Source organism: Rhinolophus sinicus, chromosome 15 (assembly GCF_057876585.1).
Source record: "Rhinolophus sinicus isolate RSI-liver-muscle chromosome 15, RSI-T2T, whole genome shotgun sequence".
Taxonomy (NCBI): Eukaryota; Metazoa; Chordata; class Mammalia; order Chiroptera; family Rhinolophidae; genus Rhinolophus; species Rhinolophus sinicus.
The window spans coordinates 72083039-72100214 of NC_142515.1; the positions used below are offsets into that span (position 1 = coordinate 72083039).

General features: G+C 46.4%; 2 long non-coding RNA genes across 2 annotated transcripts; both read left to right on the forward strand.

Moving 5' to 3' along the window:
* Window positions 1-2323: 2323 nt before the first annotated feature.
* On the forward strand, window positions 2324-5333 carry LOC148755215 (uncharacterized). The gene is made up of 2 exons (XR_016018953.1): window positions 2324-4169; window positions 5015-5333. It is a non-coding gene; the product is annotated as an uncharacterized LOC148755215 (long non-coding RNA).
* Window positions 5334-5385: 52 nt separating this feature from the next.
* LOC148755216 (uncharacterized) lies at window positions 5386-16095 on the forward strand. The gene is made up of 3 exons (XR_016018954.1): window positions 5386-5532; window positions 5948-6330; window positions 15197-16095. It is a non-coding gene; the product is annotated as an uncharacterized LOC148755216 (long non-coding RNA).
* The last annotated feature ends 1081 nt before the right edge of the window (window positions 16096-17176 follow it).

A 17176-nucleotide genomic window follows, 5' to 3' on the forward strand; every position in this document is an offset into this window, starting at 1 on the left:
GTATCCAAAGCACACACTGGGTCTATTAGCACACACAGAGACAGTTCTTCAACAAATGGTGTTGGGAAAACTGAAGATCCCCAGGCAAAAAAATGTAACACTGGACCTCTACCTTACTCCGCCCCCCCAAAATCAACTCAAAATGGATTAGAGACATCAATGGAAGACCTGAAACTGTAAGACTCCTACAATAAACGAAGGGAAAACCTTCATAACTTTGGTCTTGGCAATTATTTCTTGGTTATGGTACTAAAAGCACAGGTAACAAAACCAAAAATCAAATAGTAGCACTATCAAACTAAAAAACTTCTGCACAGTAAAGAAAACAACAGAATGAAAAATCAACCGTTGGATTGGGAGAAAGTACTTGTAAACCATATACCTGATAAATAAAATTAATTTCCAATATATACAAGGAACTCCTACAACTCAATAGCAAAAAAAAAAAAAAAGCAAATCCAGATTTCAAAATGGACAAAGGACTTGAACATTTCTCCAAAGAAGACATACAAATGGACAACAGGTATATGAAAAGATGCCCCCACATCATGAATCATTAGGGAAATGCAAATCAAAACTGCAATGAGATAATACCTCAGTCCCACTGGCAATGACTATTACAAAATAAAAATGATAAGAACTGGCAAAGTTGTAGAGAAATTGGTAGGAGTGTAGTGTTGGCACCACAGCTGTGAAAAACAGTACGGAGATTCCTCAGATGGAACTGCCATGTGATCCAGTCATCCCTCTTCTGGGCAGATCCAGGACTGAAGTCAAGACCTTATGAGATGTCTGCACCGTCATGTGGCAGCTCTGTTCCCAACAGCCAGGGATGGAAACACCCAAGTGTCGGTGACACCGATGGGAAGAGACGAAGGAGCCATGACGACTAAATGGTATATGGTATTCAGGGACAGACGAACAGATGAAGAAAATATGGGGTATACATATAGTACACACATACAAAACATACATTATGTGTGTGTGTGTGTATATATATATATATATATATATATATATATATATATATATATATATATATATATATATATAAAACACAATAGACCACTTGGGAATTTCTGTGCCCACATTTCACCTGGAGGAGGAGGAGGTCCAGAGGGAAAGGCAGGCAGCAGTGTGGGGGAGGCAGCATTTTTCAAGAAGGAGGGGAGAGATCTGAGCCATGGAGTTTTGAAAAAATAGGAAGTGTCCCTTTCTTTCTTGAGCTGAAGACAGGGGATCGGGAAGATGGGACAAGCCCACAAAGCCCCTATGGGGAGGATTCGACCATCAGTTTCCATGCAGGTGTGCCTGATTCAATCACTTGGCCTTGTTGGGTGTCTTTGTGGGGACTACAGGGTGGGCTGGTCAAGGGCGGTGGTATGCCTCCCATTCATGTTGGGGGAGGGGTCTCTACCTGGGTAGAGCCCCAGGTGTCTGGGAGTAGTGTGGGCAGAAACAGCTGCCAGGGGTGACTTAGGAGTGTCAGGGAGACAAACCCACCTGACAAAAAATATCCCAGAGCTGGTATTCTGTGACGGGCCAGCCGCCACAAGTCGATCGGTTCCCGAATGGGGGAGTGGGAATGAATAAAAGACACTCTCACATATGATGGCGATCGCGGACCCCAGTGATGCTGGAGACACTAAGTTTATTTTACTGCACCTATATATGCAGTTTGAGTACGTGCAACTTAGCAACGAAAGTATGCATTATCTTAGCAACTGTAAATTCTTTAACTTTTACATAGGAGACACAAAATTCACTGAAACTCCCAAAAGTAATTATCTTATCAATTGCCCTGATAGGCATCAGCTTCTGTGTCCGGGAACTGGCCTTCCCACCACATACCTGAGCAGCTTACAAGCTTAAGCTCCCCCCAGGTGCAGGCAGAGACAATTGCCTCAGGGGGAGGAAACAGGTAGCATAAACCGAGCCATTCTGTAAAGCTCAGAGTTTCCTGTAACCATGGCTCCCCACAGTATTCCAAAGTGTGCAAGACAATTTTCTTAGGTGGACTCCTCAGAAAATGTCATGACTCGCAGAGCAAGAGTCATTCCTTCTCAGTTCTCCTTTCATCCTTCTTGTTGCCTGGAAGGGAAGGACCCTGCTTCTGTGAGGCGTCTCACCACTGTTCCAACACTTGCTAATCAGCGTCAGCCTCAGTGCCTTTTGCAGGCAGTAGTATGTAGAATTTGATAAAAACTTTTATTTTCATTTTATTGATTTTTGGCAGTTATCTGATTTATGGAGAGATGTTGGCTTCTCATTTATGGTAGTGATTTAAAATATCCTTTAAAAATTTAAGTACAGGATGAAGTAGTGTATAAAGAAATAATGATGGTGGTGGGAGGACTGAGGTAATAACCATAAGCCTGGTAGGGAAGTGAGTGAGGTAGTGGAACGTGACACTCCATGTCATATAGGCTGCTAGTTGGGTGTCAATCATCTTTTCAGGAGGATGAAAGCACAGCAATCACAAGAGGAATGAGTGGAAGCATGTCATGATTCCAAGATAGCACCTTGCTGGACCCCACTCTGGGCTGCCTGACTATCTCAGACTTCAGGAGTCAACCCTGGTCATTTCTTAGGGGAAGTCCTCCAGGGTGTTCTGGAGTCATCTGTCTTCCCATACACTGATCACCATCTACCTTTCTCTGGAACTAGCTGTGTCATCAAAGGTCACAGAATAGATGCCTGCCAGGGCTGGGAGAGGGGGACCTACAGCAAGTTACAGAGCCCACAGCAGAAACGTAGGCCCAATGTGGCCACACATTCCAATTTCTCAACAAAAGTCAGAAATCTAAATTCTTACATGAAATTTCACCATTTTTAGTGTTCCCCTTACCTGGTGCAGGATCCTGTCTCTGCAGCCTCAGGTGACATGGAGGGAAGCTTCTAGGTGGAGATAGCCATCAAGCTGCAGTGCCCTCACACTCTGGCCCCTAAAATGAGGGGACCCAGGAGAGGAAATCACCTGCTACAGTGGGTTGTGCTAGTCACGTGTTTCCCATAAGACCAGGCCCTCCTGGTGGGCAGGGAGGGGCCTGAGTCATCTGGCCCCTCCCTGCCCACCAGGGCTCACAGGTCTGGAGCAGAGTGAATGACAAGATCCAAAGAGACAGGTGTCCATCCTCTAGAGAAGTAGGGCAGAGTCTGGGACACAAAGCAGAGATATTCCAACAGACACACCCATGGGGAGGAGGGTCACTGTGTTGAGGGCAGCAGGCCTGGCTGGGCAGTGACTCCAGGCTCAGGACCTTGCTAGAGAAGAGAGATCCCAGCTGGGGCTCCCACTGCACACCTGCTCCAGGATGGAGAAGTATGCTTGGAATGCTGAGTTGGAAAAGCTGGGGAGAGTGTGCAAAGGCTATTTCAGGCATGGCCTGGGGAGAGCAAAGTCCAGGAGGTTAGATGCCCACGTGGGATCCAGGTCAGGTGAGGGCTGCAACCAGCCTGTGCTCCAGGAGGGAGGGCCAGGTCTGGATAGAAGAGGCCGTGCTCCCAAGCTGCAATAGAGGGGGATGGGGACTTCAGGCAGAGAGAAGGACCGAGAGAACGTTGTCTCTCTCTGATCTTTGGCGTAGCCCCTGCAGTGCGTGCACCTGCCTATAAAGACGGTTCTGGCCTCCCTCTCAGCCCTGTGCCCCTTCCTGCCCCAGGGCGCAGAGAGAGGGCAAGGCGGCCCCCTTGCAATGCCGGGCTGACTGGTGGAACTCGGGCGCCCCAGGCGGAGTCTCCCGGTGGGGATGCACTGGCTATCCCCATGCAGGCCGCGGCGCTTCTGCCACCGCTTCCTGCTTTCCCTGCTCCTCTGCGAGCCTGGAACATCGGCGGCGGCTGCGCGGAGAAGCACCGGGTCACTGCAGGCTGAGGCGCCCCTGTTCCTGCCCTCCCCGCGCTCGCTCGTTTCCTCTCCCGCTTCCCTTCCACGCTCCCTGCCTCCCCTCTGCACCTTGCCTCCTCCTCCCCACACCCTGCTGTCCTGCGGCTGCGGGCGGCTCCTGCTGCCCCCAGTAGTGGGTCGGGCGGCGCGCGGGGAACTTTTCGTGCCGGCTGCGAGTGCGGGACCCTGACTACAATCGGGCTGCAAGGGATCCGCTGGCTGAAGCCGATTGCCGCCTGCTCTGCGCGGTGATGCTGCCGCTGCTGCTGACCCCGCGGCACAGGTAGGTGAGGAGGGACCCTTCCCCTCCCACGCCCCCGTCAGCCGGGCCCCGCCGCCCCACGCGCCCCGCCGCCCCACGCGCCCCGCCGCCCCACGCGCCCCGCCGCCCCACGCGCCCCGCCGCCCCACGCGCCCCGCCGCCCCACGCGCCCCGCCGCCCCACGCGCCCCGCCGCCCCGCCCCAGGCAGCTTCCAGCCCGACTTGACAAACTTCGCGCGCACTGGTCTGGGCCGCGTTGGCTAAGTTTGGGGCCCGGGCGGTCGCGGGACCGGGGAAGTCTCGGGGTCCCCGCGGCTCCCAGGACGCGGATCATTAAGGCGAAGGGCTGGGAGGGTCCCGCGGCGGACGTCCCAGCGGCAGCTCCAACGGGTCCGGGAGAGCCAGGGTGAGGCGTCGCCCGCGGTGGTGTCCGGAGACGCTGAGACGGTGCCCAGCGCACAGCCTGGGGCCCTGGGGATTGGTTAGGGTGCGCAGAAAGGGATCCCCAAAGTCCCGAGGGGCCCTACTCCACCCCTTCAGGGACTGAGAACCGACAGCGGCCTCACCGGAGCTGAAAACGGAGGAGAGTTCCTCCCGTGCCAGGGGCTACGGAGTCTTCACTGCCCCAGGGCCACTGAAGGGTAGAAGCGCAGGTGTAAGGGGCTGCATAAAGCATGTACAATATATAATATATGTGGATTGAGGTTAGCAAAACAAGTTGGTTACCACTAGGGACAGGACTATGGCCGCAAGTGTGAGACTGATAAAAGTGAAAGTAAACATGTGTATGTTTTTGTGTGAAACGGAGCATAACAAAATTGAGTGATAAACACGTTCACCAAAACAACTTCTGGTTATCACCTCAGAGGTAAACAAGTCCCAGGAAGAGAGGATAAAAGCAGAACTCCAGAGCAAGACCATGAATAGTCTGACAGGGCGCTATGGCTAAGACCCTCTGCGAGGTGCAAGCCACCTACTCCCAGACTCTCCGAAGTTCTTCCTTGCAAGACCAGCTCGCCTCAGACCCCAGTCGGCCCAGTCGCCTCTCTCAGACTGGGGCCTTCACCACCTCGATTGACTCTGGGACTTGGTTCATTATTAAATTCTATTCTGTATAACCTTCCCTGTACCAGAGCATTGGCCTCTGGAAGGACATTGGTTCCCAAATAAAGCTGTGTTACTCAATCTGTCTGAACCTGTGTGCCCAGACTTTGTTCCCCACTAGCGTCATGAATACCACGCAGGTACATAGGGCCCTGCCCAGGGGTAAATGTCCTCTTGACGTTCAGGAAGAGACTGAAATGTAGCGACTACTCTTTCAGTCGCTCACAACAGGGGCCAAACAGGAAAGGCTTCAGAGCAGCCCCACCTCCTGCCCAGGAAGGTAGGTTCACCCCAGGGGGTACGCTCTGACGCGGCTGTCCCCTGGGGAACTGTGAAGAGCCCGCGGAGCCCCACCCCTAAATCGGGCAAGGTTGCAGAGCACTTTGCTGGCGTCACAGAGCCGGATGCCCAGGGCGGCGGGGCTCCGTAGTGGTGGCTGTGTTAACGCACCTCCCGGGTATGGAGATGGCCAGGGAAGTACCGCCTAGTTGTTGGCGGTTGCCTGGCGGAATGCCCTTCACTTTGCAGTGGGGGCAAGGCTGGGGGATACGGGACTCAGCGGGGTGGGGACTCTAGGGGCTGGGGACCCTAGGGGCTGGGGGCGGGGCTGGGAGATGCCGGACTCAGCGGGGTGGGGCCTCTAGGAGTTGGAGGCTCCTAAGTTTCTGTGGCTCTAATATCCCTTCTCCTTGCAGGTGAGCCCCTGGCGCGCAGAGCAGAGCTCACCCTAGCGGTGCCAGTGCGCACTGACGCCCAGGGCCTCTTGGTGTCCCACGTCGTGTTGGCGGCGACAGCCAAAGAGAGAGTTTGGGCCCTCAGAGTCGCCCTGGTCCAGACCTCAGGTTTCCTGGGAGGCAGCGAGGAGGATCCTGGCGGCAGCTTCTTCTACAATGTCACGGTCTTCGGGGGAGACCTGCACTTGCGGCTGCGCCCAATGCCCGCCTAGTGGCTCCAGGGGCCACGGTGCAGTGGCAGAGAGAGTCCTTTGTGGAGCCCTGCTTGGGATCTGCCTCTGATTCCGAGACTTGGCCGTCCTGACCCAAAACTCCTCCGTGGCGTTCAGCAACTGCAGAGGCTGGTGAGTAACCACTTCTCCTGCTCCTTTCTGTCCCTGTCCGTTGCCTGGGCCTCAGAAGCCAGTTACCTGGTGTCCCCTTTTAACTGGAGGGCAAGAGCCTGCCTGCACTAAGATATTCTCTACTTAGGGAAGACTGGACATCTATTCAAGGGGCTGGCTGGAAGGCAAGCCATTCTGACTGGCGGGAGAAGGGTGATTTATGGAGTGGGAGAGCCAGGGGCTCCCAAGTGCTGATCAAGTAGCCAGCCCATGTGTGTCTCCTTTAGGCCTGTAGGCACAGGTCTTGTCTTGCATCCAAGTGTGTGTGTATACCTCTGGGAATGTGTGAACATGTGTTTTGGAATGTCGCTGTGTACTGGTGTCTGGATACCTGTGCACCTATGAACACGTGAATGTGCCATTGTGAGTCTTGTGCATGTGTGTATCTATAAGTTCCTGCTAATTCGACCCTGTGCATTTTAGTACGTGTATGGGGGGCACGTGTGCTGGCAGTCAGTCTTCTTGTTTCTGTGTGTGCGGGTGGTATCAGACCAGGGGACGACAGGCCGTGATGCTGAAATACCCAGTTATTTTTCTGCCACCTAATTGAGCGGGAGCCATGGTTTTTATGCTGTGACTTTTAACGCAAGTGTTACCGGGTTGTGATGATTTCCTTGGCTCTTCTCTTCTCAAGGGAAAGAGTTCAGTCAAGAGACAGTGTTTTGTGCATGCATAGTGTAGTAAGGAGTTTATTCACAAAGGCAGATACACTCTCAGATGTGGAGAGGACCAATCCCAAGAGGGGGAAAAGCCTCTCCTTACATTGTATGAAGGCTTTTATTTGTTTGGGTAGAATTGCCTGCCCCTCTCCTTTTTCTTTATCTCTTTCTCTTCTGCCGTGGTGTCCAGCCCTCCCTTTTGCTTCTCAAGGTAGTTTCTGTCAATTTTCTTTTTATGATTTGTTTGAGAAGGTCACTAAAATGGTCCTGAAAAACAGGATGTATTCTCTGATAAGTGGGATGTCTTCCTTCCTTCTTTGGCTTCTAACAACACATCCCTTTGACTCAGGGGCATGTGTGAGCCTGGAATCCTGGCGGGCCAATGAGGCATTGGTGTCCTAAGTGAGGGCAGCTGCAAGGGGTCTTGACCCAAGTAGGAGCTGCAGCAAGGGGCTTTCTATCCAGGGCTAGGTCTCTCCTTCTGCTGCTCACTTCTATCTACCCATCCTATCATTCCCCTCTCAAGAGTTTGAGACCCTGAACTCTTAGGAAAGGGGACAATGTGTCTCTTCTGTATCTACTTCCTGCTGAAAGGAAGTGATGTCATAGTCAGGGTCCAATCCTCTTGCTCTCTGTCAGGAGGAAAGAGGTGTTGTCCCTGTACTTTCAGCGGGTAGGAGGCGAAAGCGGTGCGACATTGTTGAGAGGAGACTGGTTAAATCTGAGTCTTCTGTTTCTGGAGGGACAGGTTGGAATTTCTGGAGGACCATCATTTTTAAGTGGAACTGTTGTAATCTGGAGGACATAAATTTGACAGGTAGATTAAAAAGACATGGGCAGAATAGCAGTAGAAGCAATATACAAACTAAAGGCCAGAGTAAGGGTAGAAACCAAGTCATGGAAGGTAGAATGTCTTTTACCGCCTGCCCGATAGAGTCAGTCATTGGACATTCCTTTGCAAAATTATGAAGCTATTCAGCCTGATTATATATATATATATCTTTTAAATATCTTCTTCTACTTGACTGGTGGCATTTACACAAGTGCAGCAAGTCTTACTAATTACTGCACATACTCCCCCTTGTCCAGCTAATAAGTAATCAAGGGCTAGTCAGTAGTCAAAGACAACATTTGCAAACGAATCGAGGCACCCCTGGAGATTCTGGAGGCGGCTCCCATGCTTTGAGCTAGGGCAGCTAGGACTTTGTTAGGGTGGTTAAAGTAGCCTCACGATAGGCAGATCCTCCCCAAAAGGCTGCTAGACCAACGGCAGCCCCAGTACCAACTAAATGAGTCCTACAGCCCATTTGGCTTGGGGATGAGTGATGTTATGAACCGTGATTGATATGCCCCAAAGGCCTAAACACCCTAAGGGATGTCCTTCAAACTGAGACTTGTCAATACATGTGTAGCCAGGGAGATAGGAGAGTGGTGGTAGACCCCACCTGGCAACTTTTCGTTGGGTAGTTCATTTTGAGGACCACAGAGAAATAAATACCCTGGAGGGGAGTACAAGCTCGATGTGGGAGGAGGACTTAAACCATGTGGTCAGACCTGAGCCCCAAGGAGGAGCTCTGTTGTATTGGGGAGAGGAAAGGTCTCCCCTTAGCCCAGCAACCCTGGGCCTTGTTGGTACCCATCCTGCTCTTGGAGGTAGGTGGCGAAGTTTCCGAGATGTTGTTGCCTGTCTGTCGTGAGCTCTGTGACTAGCTGGACACCAGAAGGTAGTATTTGGAGTGCCCCTTTTAGAAATGTCAAAGGTAATGGGCTAATAGGGGGACTGGACAGACAAGAGGTAGCCTCCCTCTCGATATGTACAGAAGTGACAAGGGCTTGATGTGGATGTACAGTTGAGGGTTCTGACCCTAGTTGTATCAGACCGATTAACTAGTGGGGTGAGGTGAGTGCAGCCCAGACGTGTAGCTGAGAAGTCTAACCTGACAACAAAGGGAGTACTGTGGAAGAACTCTTTAGGGACCCCAGACAGAAAGGTAAGGCTGAGATTAAAAAGGGCAGGCTGAAACTGGGGAGAGGAGGGGTGTTTCCAGGCTGCGTGTGGCATGTCCAACAGTCAGAGAGTCCATTTCCCTTTGCAATTATGTTGGGAAAGTTTGCAAGGGTGTTAGTCTTGTCGACTGGACAAAATAATTTGCCAGGCAGTCCGCCAAAAGGAGGGTTTATTTGGGAAAAGGTAAAAGCAAAACCACCGCAGCAATGTGAGAACGCACACCTCCGGCTGGCGCCCACTTGCAGTGTTCTACCACTCTCCCAAGATGGTCCCTATATATGAGTATATTCCCCCTGAAGGAAGTTAGAACCATAAAGTTTAACAGGAAGTCAGGACTAGAGAGTAACAGGAAGCCCAGCTCCATCCATAGACCTCCCAGCTCCCGGGTCAGTTTACTTAAAGTGCCAGTTCGCTTTTATCATTCCCTCCTTTTGATCAAGATCTTTTCTCTAAAAGCATCATTGATCAACAGTCAGGTCTTCAGGTCTCAGGTTTTACAGTCGTCAGCCTTTTGTCCTTCAGTGTCAGGAAGGACCTTCTCTGGCCGTCATCTCTTTCATCAAGGGGAGAGTGCATGGACTGGGAACAGCTAGTGTCCAGGGTTGATGGGCATCAGGAGCAGAGCTTAAAAACAATAAGATTTAAAGGTAGAATTAGAACATAACAACCTAGTTTATATGGTAGGTGTAAACCAGAAGTTTAAGCTTATAGCTAATGAGACAAAGATTATTTTTATCTTAGATAGATCAAAGTTCTTGATGATAGATTCAACAACCAGAAAGACTTGGTAACCCATTTCCTTAGAGGTCACCTGCTTTAAATTTTGACAGCTTTAGGTTCAGGTCACCAGACTGTGTGCAGTTCCAGTCAGGGTTTGGTGCCTTCTTTAGGTGTGACACGTGTATCCAAGAGTCTACTTCCTGCAGTTTAGCAGCACAGAGGTTAGTCAACAGTACCTGGTAAGGGCCCTTCCAGTGTGACTGGAGGGAATCCTTTTTGAGGTGTCTTTTCCAGTAAAAAAAACTCCAGGTTGTAGAGTATGAATTTGCAGTTTTTCATTTCCCTGGAGTGCACTGTGAAACGATTGTTCTACTAAAGCATGATTATTGTTGATAAAACCAATTAAGCCTTTACAATATTGAAGTATGTCTCCTTTCACCAACTGTGGATCAAGAGAGGCAGGGGCCAAATGCATAGGGCATCCTGCAATTATCTCAAAAGGTGAAAGCTTATGAGTCCCAAAAGGTGTAGATCTGAGATTTAAAAGGACTAATGGCAATGCTTTTGGCCAAGGTATTTGAAGAGTTTCTACCAAAATTTTGCCAATTGAGTGTTAATAATGCCATTAGTGCATTCAACCAATCCTGAAGATTGAGGATGGTGAGCACAGTGAAAATGTTGCAGAGCTGACCAAACAGCACAGACTGGTTTTAGCACCAGACCAGTGAAATGGGTTTCTCGATCACTGTGGAATTCAAGAGGAGTTCCCCAAGTAGGAATAATCTTTTCTAACAGTACTTTAACTACTGCAGACACATTAGCTTGTCTGCAAGGGAAAGCTTCAGCCCACTGAGAAAATATACGTATCATGACTAAAATATACTTTTATCCATGAGATGGGGGAAGCTGTATGAAGTCCATTTGCCAGACAGCAAATTGTCCATTTGGCAATTTAAAATGTCCAGGGGCAGTGCAAACAGGCTTCCCTGAGTTGTACTTTGGACAGGTGGGACACCTGAGGTAGGCACTTTTTTCAGCCTTATTAATATCTGTCCACCAATATTGGTGCATGAATGCTACCATTTTGTCAGTAGACCAATGATTCAACACATGTAAAGTGGTTAGGACTGGGAATTTTAGCGTTTCTCGTAGAACTGGGTTGTTATTTGGTCCAAACCAGAGTTTATTTCCTTATTAAACCAGCAATTGTTGGATTTCCAGTCATGTTTTTCTTCAAAAGCTGATTGTTGGGCTTCTCTAGCCAGTAACACAAGTAGCTTCTCTTTGGACCATGACAGAAGTCTGACTGCTGCTGATGCCTTTAAGGGCAGCATTCTTAGCAGAAATCTCGGCAAGGTGATTTCCCTTAGTTTTCAGGGAATCTAGTTTAGAATGTCCTGGAATCTTAATAATGGCTAAAGCAGAACTATAGCATCTAATAATCCCCATAAATATGAACCATTCTTAATTTTATCTCTATTGGAGGTAAGGAAACCATGTTTCCATTGCATCCCAAAGTTATGAGCCACTCCAAAAGCATACCTACTGTCAGTATAAATGTTCACAGTTTTGCCCTTTGCTAAAATGCAAGCTTGAGTGAGGGCATATAATTCAGCCTGCTGTCCTGAAGTGGCCAGAGGCAAAGGTGCTGCCTCGATGACTTCAGAAGGGGCTGCAACAGCATAATAAGCACAGTACTTATCATTGTTTTTTTTTTAAGTAAATTGACCATCTGTAAACCAGGAAAGATCAGCTTTATCTAGAGGAGTTTTCTGCAAATCGTCATGAGAAGTCAGAAGGTGATCTGTTAATGGCAGGCAGTCATGAGGGGCTTCCTCAGTCTCAGAAGAAAGAAAAGTAGCTGAAAGGGTCATATGGGAAGCGGTTAACAAAAGGATTTCATAGGATGTAAGATGACTGACTGAAAGATGCTAGGTGTGATGAGAATTTAGGAGAGCTTCTACTGCATTAGACACAAAGATAGTTAGAGGGGATCCCACAATAATCTTCTCTGTGGCCTTAACCAGGAGGGCAGTGGCAACAACAGCTCTGAGGCAAGAAGGGTATCCCCGAGCCACAGGGTCCAGTTGCTGACTATAGTTTCCTAGGGGTTTATGTTGATCCCCATGTTTCTAAGTGAGCACGCCAAGGGCATTTCCTTGCTTTTCATGCACAGAAATGAAAAATGGAATCTGATAGTTAGGATGCCCAAGAGAAGGTGGGTTTATTAAACTCTCCTTCAAGGCCTTGAAGGCCACGTCATCCTGTTCTTCCCACGAAATTGGGTCAGGACTGTCATTCTTTAATAAGACATATAGAGGTTTTGTCATAAGAGAGAGATTTGGGATCCAATTCTGGTAATTGCTGATTAGCCCAAGAAAACCTCGCAATTGGTGCTTAGTCTTGGGCCTCGGGAAATTTAGGATGCAATGGAGCCTGTCTGGTTCCAGGTGTAGACCCTGTTCTGGTATCAGATGTCTGAAATATCGAACCTGAGTTTAAGCAAATTGTAATTTTTCTTTAGCGACCTTATGCCCTTTAAGGCCAAAAGTGTCGACAGATGGATGCTATCATCCTGTGAAGAAACCTGAGGAGAGCAAAGAAGTAAATCATCCACATACGTATTGTAACAAGATGGAACCTTTAGGGAAAACACATCATCCAAATCAGTCTTCAGAATCTGTGAGAAATAAGAAAGGCTGTCAGTGAAACCCTGAGGCATTACCGTCCAGATAAATTGTTTTCCTTCCCAAGTGAAAGCAAAAAGGTATTGGCTAGCTTCCTCAACTGGGATGCCAAAGAATGCACTGCATAAGTCAATTACTGTAAAGAATTTACTTGCAGTTGGGATGGATGCTGGGCAGCGTATGAGGGTCAGGAACAACAGAGTGTCAAGGGATGACAATATGGTTTATTGCTCAGAGGTCCTGGACATACCTCCACCCTCATCCCTTTGGCTTTCTCACAGGTAGAATAGGAATGTTACAAGGACTAGTGCAAGGAATAATAAGACCCTGAGTTATGTCATCTTCTATTATGGGCTTTATACCTTGGAAGGCCTCCTTACTTATAGGATATTGATTAATTCTGGGCAGAGGCTTTGAAGGATCAATTTGAACCTTGATAGAAGGTACACTGTGAATTCTGCCAATATCAGTTGAAGATTTTGCCCATACGGAAGATGGCAGTTGGTTGAATAGGGACCGTTGATCAGTGCTCTCAGATTCAGTTACTGTACCATCAGAGACAGCACAAGTGGAAAATGCTGCAACATCGGGGCCGGCCCGGTGGCTCAGGTGGTTAGAGCTCCATGCTCCTAACTCCGAAGGTTGCCAGTTCGATTCCCACATGGGCCAGTGGGCTCTCAACCACAAGGTTGCCAGTTCAACTCCTCGAGTCCCGCAAGGGATGGTGGGCTCCACCCCCTGCAACTAAGATTGAACACGGCACCTTGAGTTGAGCTGCCTCCCGGATGGCTCAGTTGATTGGAGTGTGTCCTCTCAACCACAAGGTTCCCGGTTCGACTCCCACAAGGGATGGTGGGCTGCGCCCTCTGCAACTAGAAAACGGCAACTGGACCTGGAGCGAGCTGCGCCCTCCACAACTAAGACTGAAAGGAAAACAAGTTGAAGCTGAATGGGCATCCTCCGCAGCTAAGATTGAAAGGACAGCAACTTGACTTGGAAAAAAGGCCTGGAAGTACACACTGTTCCCCAATAAAGTCCTGTTCCCATACCCCAATAAAATCTTTTTTAAAAAAAAGAAAAAGAAAAATGCTGAAACGTCACGTAATTTACCTGATTGGTCATTCTGATGGTTGCCAACAAATTCTAACATTATTTCTCTCTTTTTTCTTTAATTAAAGTTTATTGGGATGACAATTGTTAGTAAAGGTACATAGATTTCAGGTGAACAATTCTGTACTACATCATCTATAAATCACATTGTGTGTTCACCACCCAGAGTCAGTTCTCCTTCCATCACCATATATTTGATCCCCTTTACCCTCATCTACCATCTCCTTTCCCCCATTACCCTCTAATAACCACTAAACTATTGTCTGTGTCTATGAGTTTCTGTTTCTCATGTGTTTGTCTTGTTCTTTTGTTGTTTTTGGTTTATATACCACATATCAGTGAAATCACACAGTTCTCTGCTTTTTATGTCTGACTTATTTCGCTCAGCATTACACTCTCAAGATCCATCCATGTTGTCACAAATGTTCCTATATCATCTTTTCTTACCGCCGAATAGTAGTATTCCATTGTGTATATATACCACTACTTCTTATCCATTCATCTATCAAAGGACATTTTGGTTGTTTCCATGTCTTGGCCACTGTAAACAATGCTGCAATGAACATTGGAGCACAAGTGTCTTTATGTATAAATGTTTTCAGACTTTTTGGGTAGATACGAAGGAGAGGGATTGCTGGGTCATATGGTAATTCTATTCGTAATTTTTGAGGAACCTCCACACTGCCTTCCATAACGGCTGCACCAGTCTGCATTCCCACCAACAGTGTATGAGGGTTCCTTTTTCTCCACAGCCTCTCCAACACTTGTTACTATTTGTCTTGTGGATGATAGCCATTCTGACTGGGGTGAGGTGATATCTCATTGTGGTTTTTATTTGCATTTCTCTGATGGTTAGTGATGTTGAGCATTTTTTCATATGTCTATCTGCCATTTGTATGTCCTCTTTGGAGAAATGTCTCTTCAGGTCCTCTGCCCATTTTTCAATTGGGTTGTTTGTTTTCTTGTTGTTGAGTTTCATGAGTTCCTTGTATATTTTGGATATTAGCCCCTTATCAGAGGCACTGTTTGCAAAAATCTTCTCCCATTCAGTTGGTTGCCTCTTTATTTTGTCGATGGTTTCTTTTGCTGTGCAGAAGCTTTTAAGTTTCATATAGTCCCATTCGTTTATTTTAGCTTTTACTTCCATTGCCTTTAGAGTCAAATTCATAAAATGCTCTTTGAACCCAAGGTCCATAAGTTTAGTACCCATGTTTTCTTCTATGCAGTTCATTGTGTCAGGTCTTATGCTTAAGTCTTTGATCCATTTTGAATTAATTTTGGTACATGGTGACAGATAGCAGTCAGTTTCATTCTTTTGCACGTGGTTATCCAATTCTCCCAGCACCATTTATTGAAGAGGCTGTCTTTGCTCCATTGTATGTTTTTAGCTTCTTTGTCAAAAATTATCTGTCCATATTTATGTGGTTTTATTTCTGGGTTCTCAATTCTATTCCATTGGTCTATGTGTCTGTTTTTCTGCCAATACCATGCTGTTTTGATTATTGTTGCCCTGTAGTACAAGCTAAAGTCAGGAAGTGTGATACCTCCATTATTGTTCTTTTCTCTTAAGATTGCTGTGGCTATTCAGGGTCTTTTGTGGTTCCAAACAAATCTGATGATTTTTTGTCCTTTTTTTTTTAAAGATGAATGGATAAAGAAGTTGTGGTATCAGCAAAAGAAACCATTGACAAAATAAAGAGGCTACCAACTGAATGGGAGAAGATTTTTGCAAACAGTGCCTCCGATAAGGGGCTAGTATCCAGAATATACAAGGAACTCATGGAACTCAACAACAAAAAAACAAACAACCCAATTGAAAAATGGGCAGAGGACTTGAAGAGACATTTCTCCAAAGAGGACATACAAATGGCAAATAGACATATGAAAAAATGCTCAACATCACTAATCATCAGAGAAATGCAAATCAAAACCACAATGAGATATCACCTCACCCCAGTCAGAATGGCTATCATCAACAAGACAAATAATAACAAATGTTGGAGAGGCTGTGGAGAAAAAGGAACCCTCATACACTGTTGGTGGGAATGCAGACTGGTGCAGCCGTTATGGAAGGCAGTGTGGAGGTTCCTCAAAGAATTACGAATAGAATTGCCATATGACCCAGCAATCCCTCTCCTGGGTATCTACTCAAAAAATCTGAAAACATTTAGAGATAAAGACACGTGTGCTCCAATGTTCATTGCAGCTTTGTTTACGGTGGCCAAGACATGGAAACAACCAAAATGTCCTTCGATAGATGAATGGATAAAGAAGTTGTGGTATATATACACAATGGAATACTATTCGGCAGTAAGAAAAGATGAAATAGGAACATTTGTGACAACATGGATGGATCTTGAGAGAGTAATGCTGAGCGAAACAAGTCAGACAGAAAAAGCAGAGAACCATGTTATCTCACTGCTATGTGGTATATAAACCAAAAACAACAAAAAAACAAGACAAACACATGAGAAACAGAAACTCATAGACACAGACAATAGTTTAGTGGTTACCAGAGGGTAAGGGGGGTGGGGGGTGGGAGATGAGGGTAAGGGGGATCAAATATATGGTGATGGAAGGAGAACTGACTCTGGGTGGTGAACACACAATGGGATTTATAGATGATGTAATACAGAATTGTACACCTGAAATCTATGTAATTTTACTAACAATTGTCACCCCAATAAATTTAAAAAATAAATTAAAAAAAAGAAAATATTATCAATGACTATAAGCTGACAATTTGGAAAAATGAAATGAAATTTAAAAAATTCCTATAGGCTGAATTGTCCTATGATCATTCAAAAAAATAAAGCAATTAGTTAAAAACATACACATACACACAGAATTCTACAAAAGTTTCAAAGAAATCATCATCTCAATTTAACACAAAATCTTTCAGACAAGGGAAAAAGAAGGAATCACTCCCAACTCATTCTACCTAACCAGCATAACCCTGAAATCAAAAGCACACAAAAATATTAAAAGTTACATATTTATCTCACTTATGAAAATAGTTGCAAAAATCCTCAGTAAAATAATAGCAAATTGGATATAATGATACAGGGAAAAATAATATAGCACACCCATAGTGGGGTTATCTTAGACATCCAAGGATGGCTTGACAATAGAAAATCCATAATAACCCACAGATTAAAAGAGAAACAACAAGAAAATCATCCCAATCGAAGACTCAACACCCATTCATGATTTAAACTCTTAGTAAATTAGGAGAAAAGAAAATTCTTTAACCTGATAAAGAATATCCATATTTAAAGCAACAACAAAAAAATCAAGGATGAAAAGCAGAGAACCATATGATTTCACTGATATGTGGTATATAAACCAAAAAATACAAAAGAACAAGACAAACAAATGAGAAACAGAAACTCATAGACACAGACAATAGTTTAGTGGTTACCAGAGGGTAAGGGGCGTGGGGGGTGGGAGATGAGGGTAAGGGGGATCAAATATATGGTGATGGAAGGAGAACTGACTCTGGGTGGTGAACACACAATGGGATTTATAGATGACGTAATACAGAATTGTACACCTGAAATCTATATAATTTTACTAACAATTGTCATCCCAATAAATTTAAAAAATAAATTACATAAAAAAAA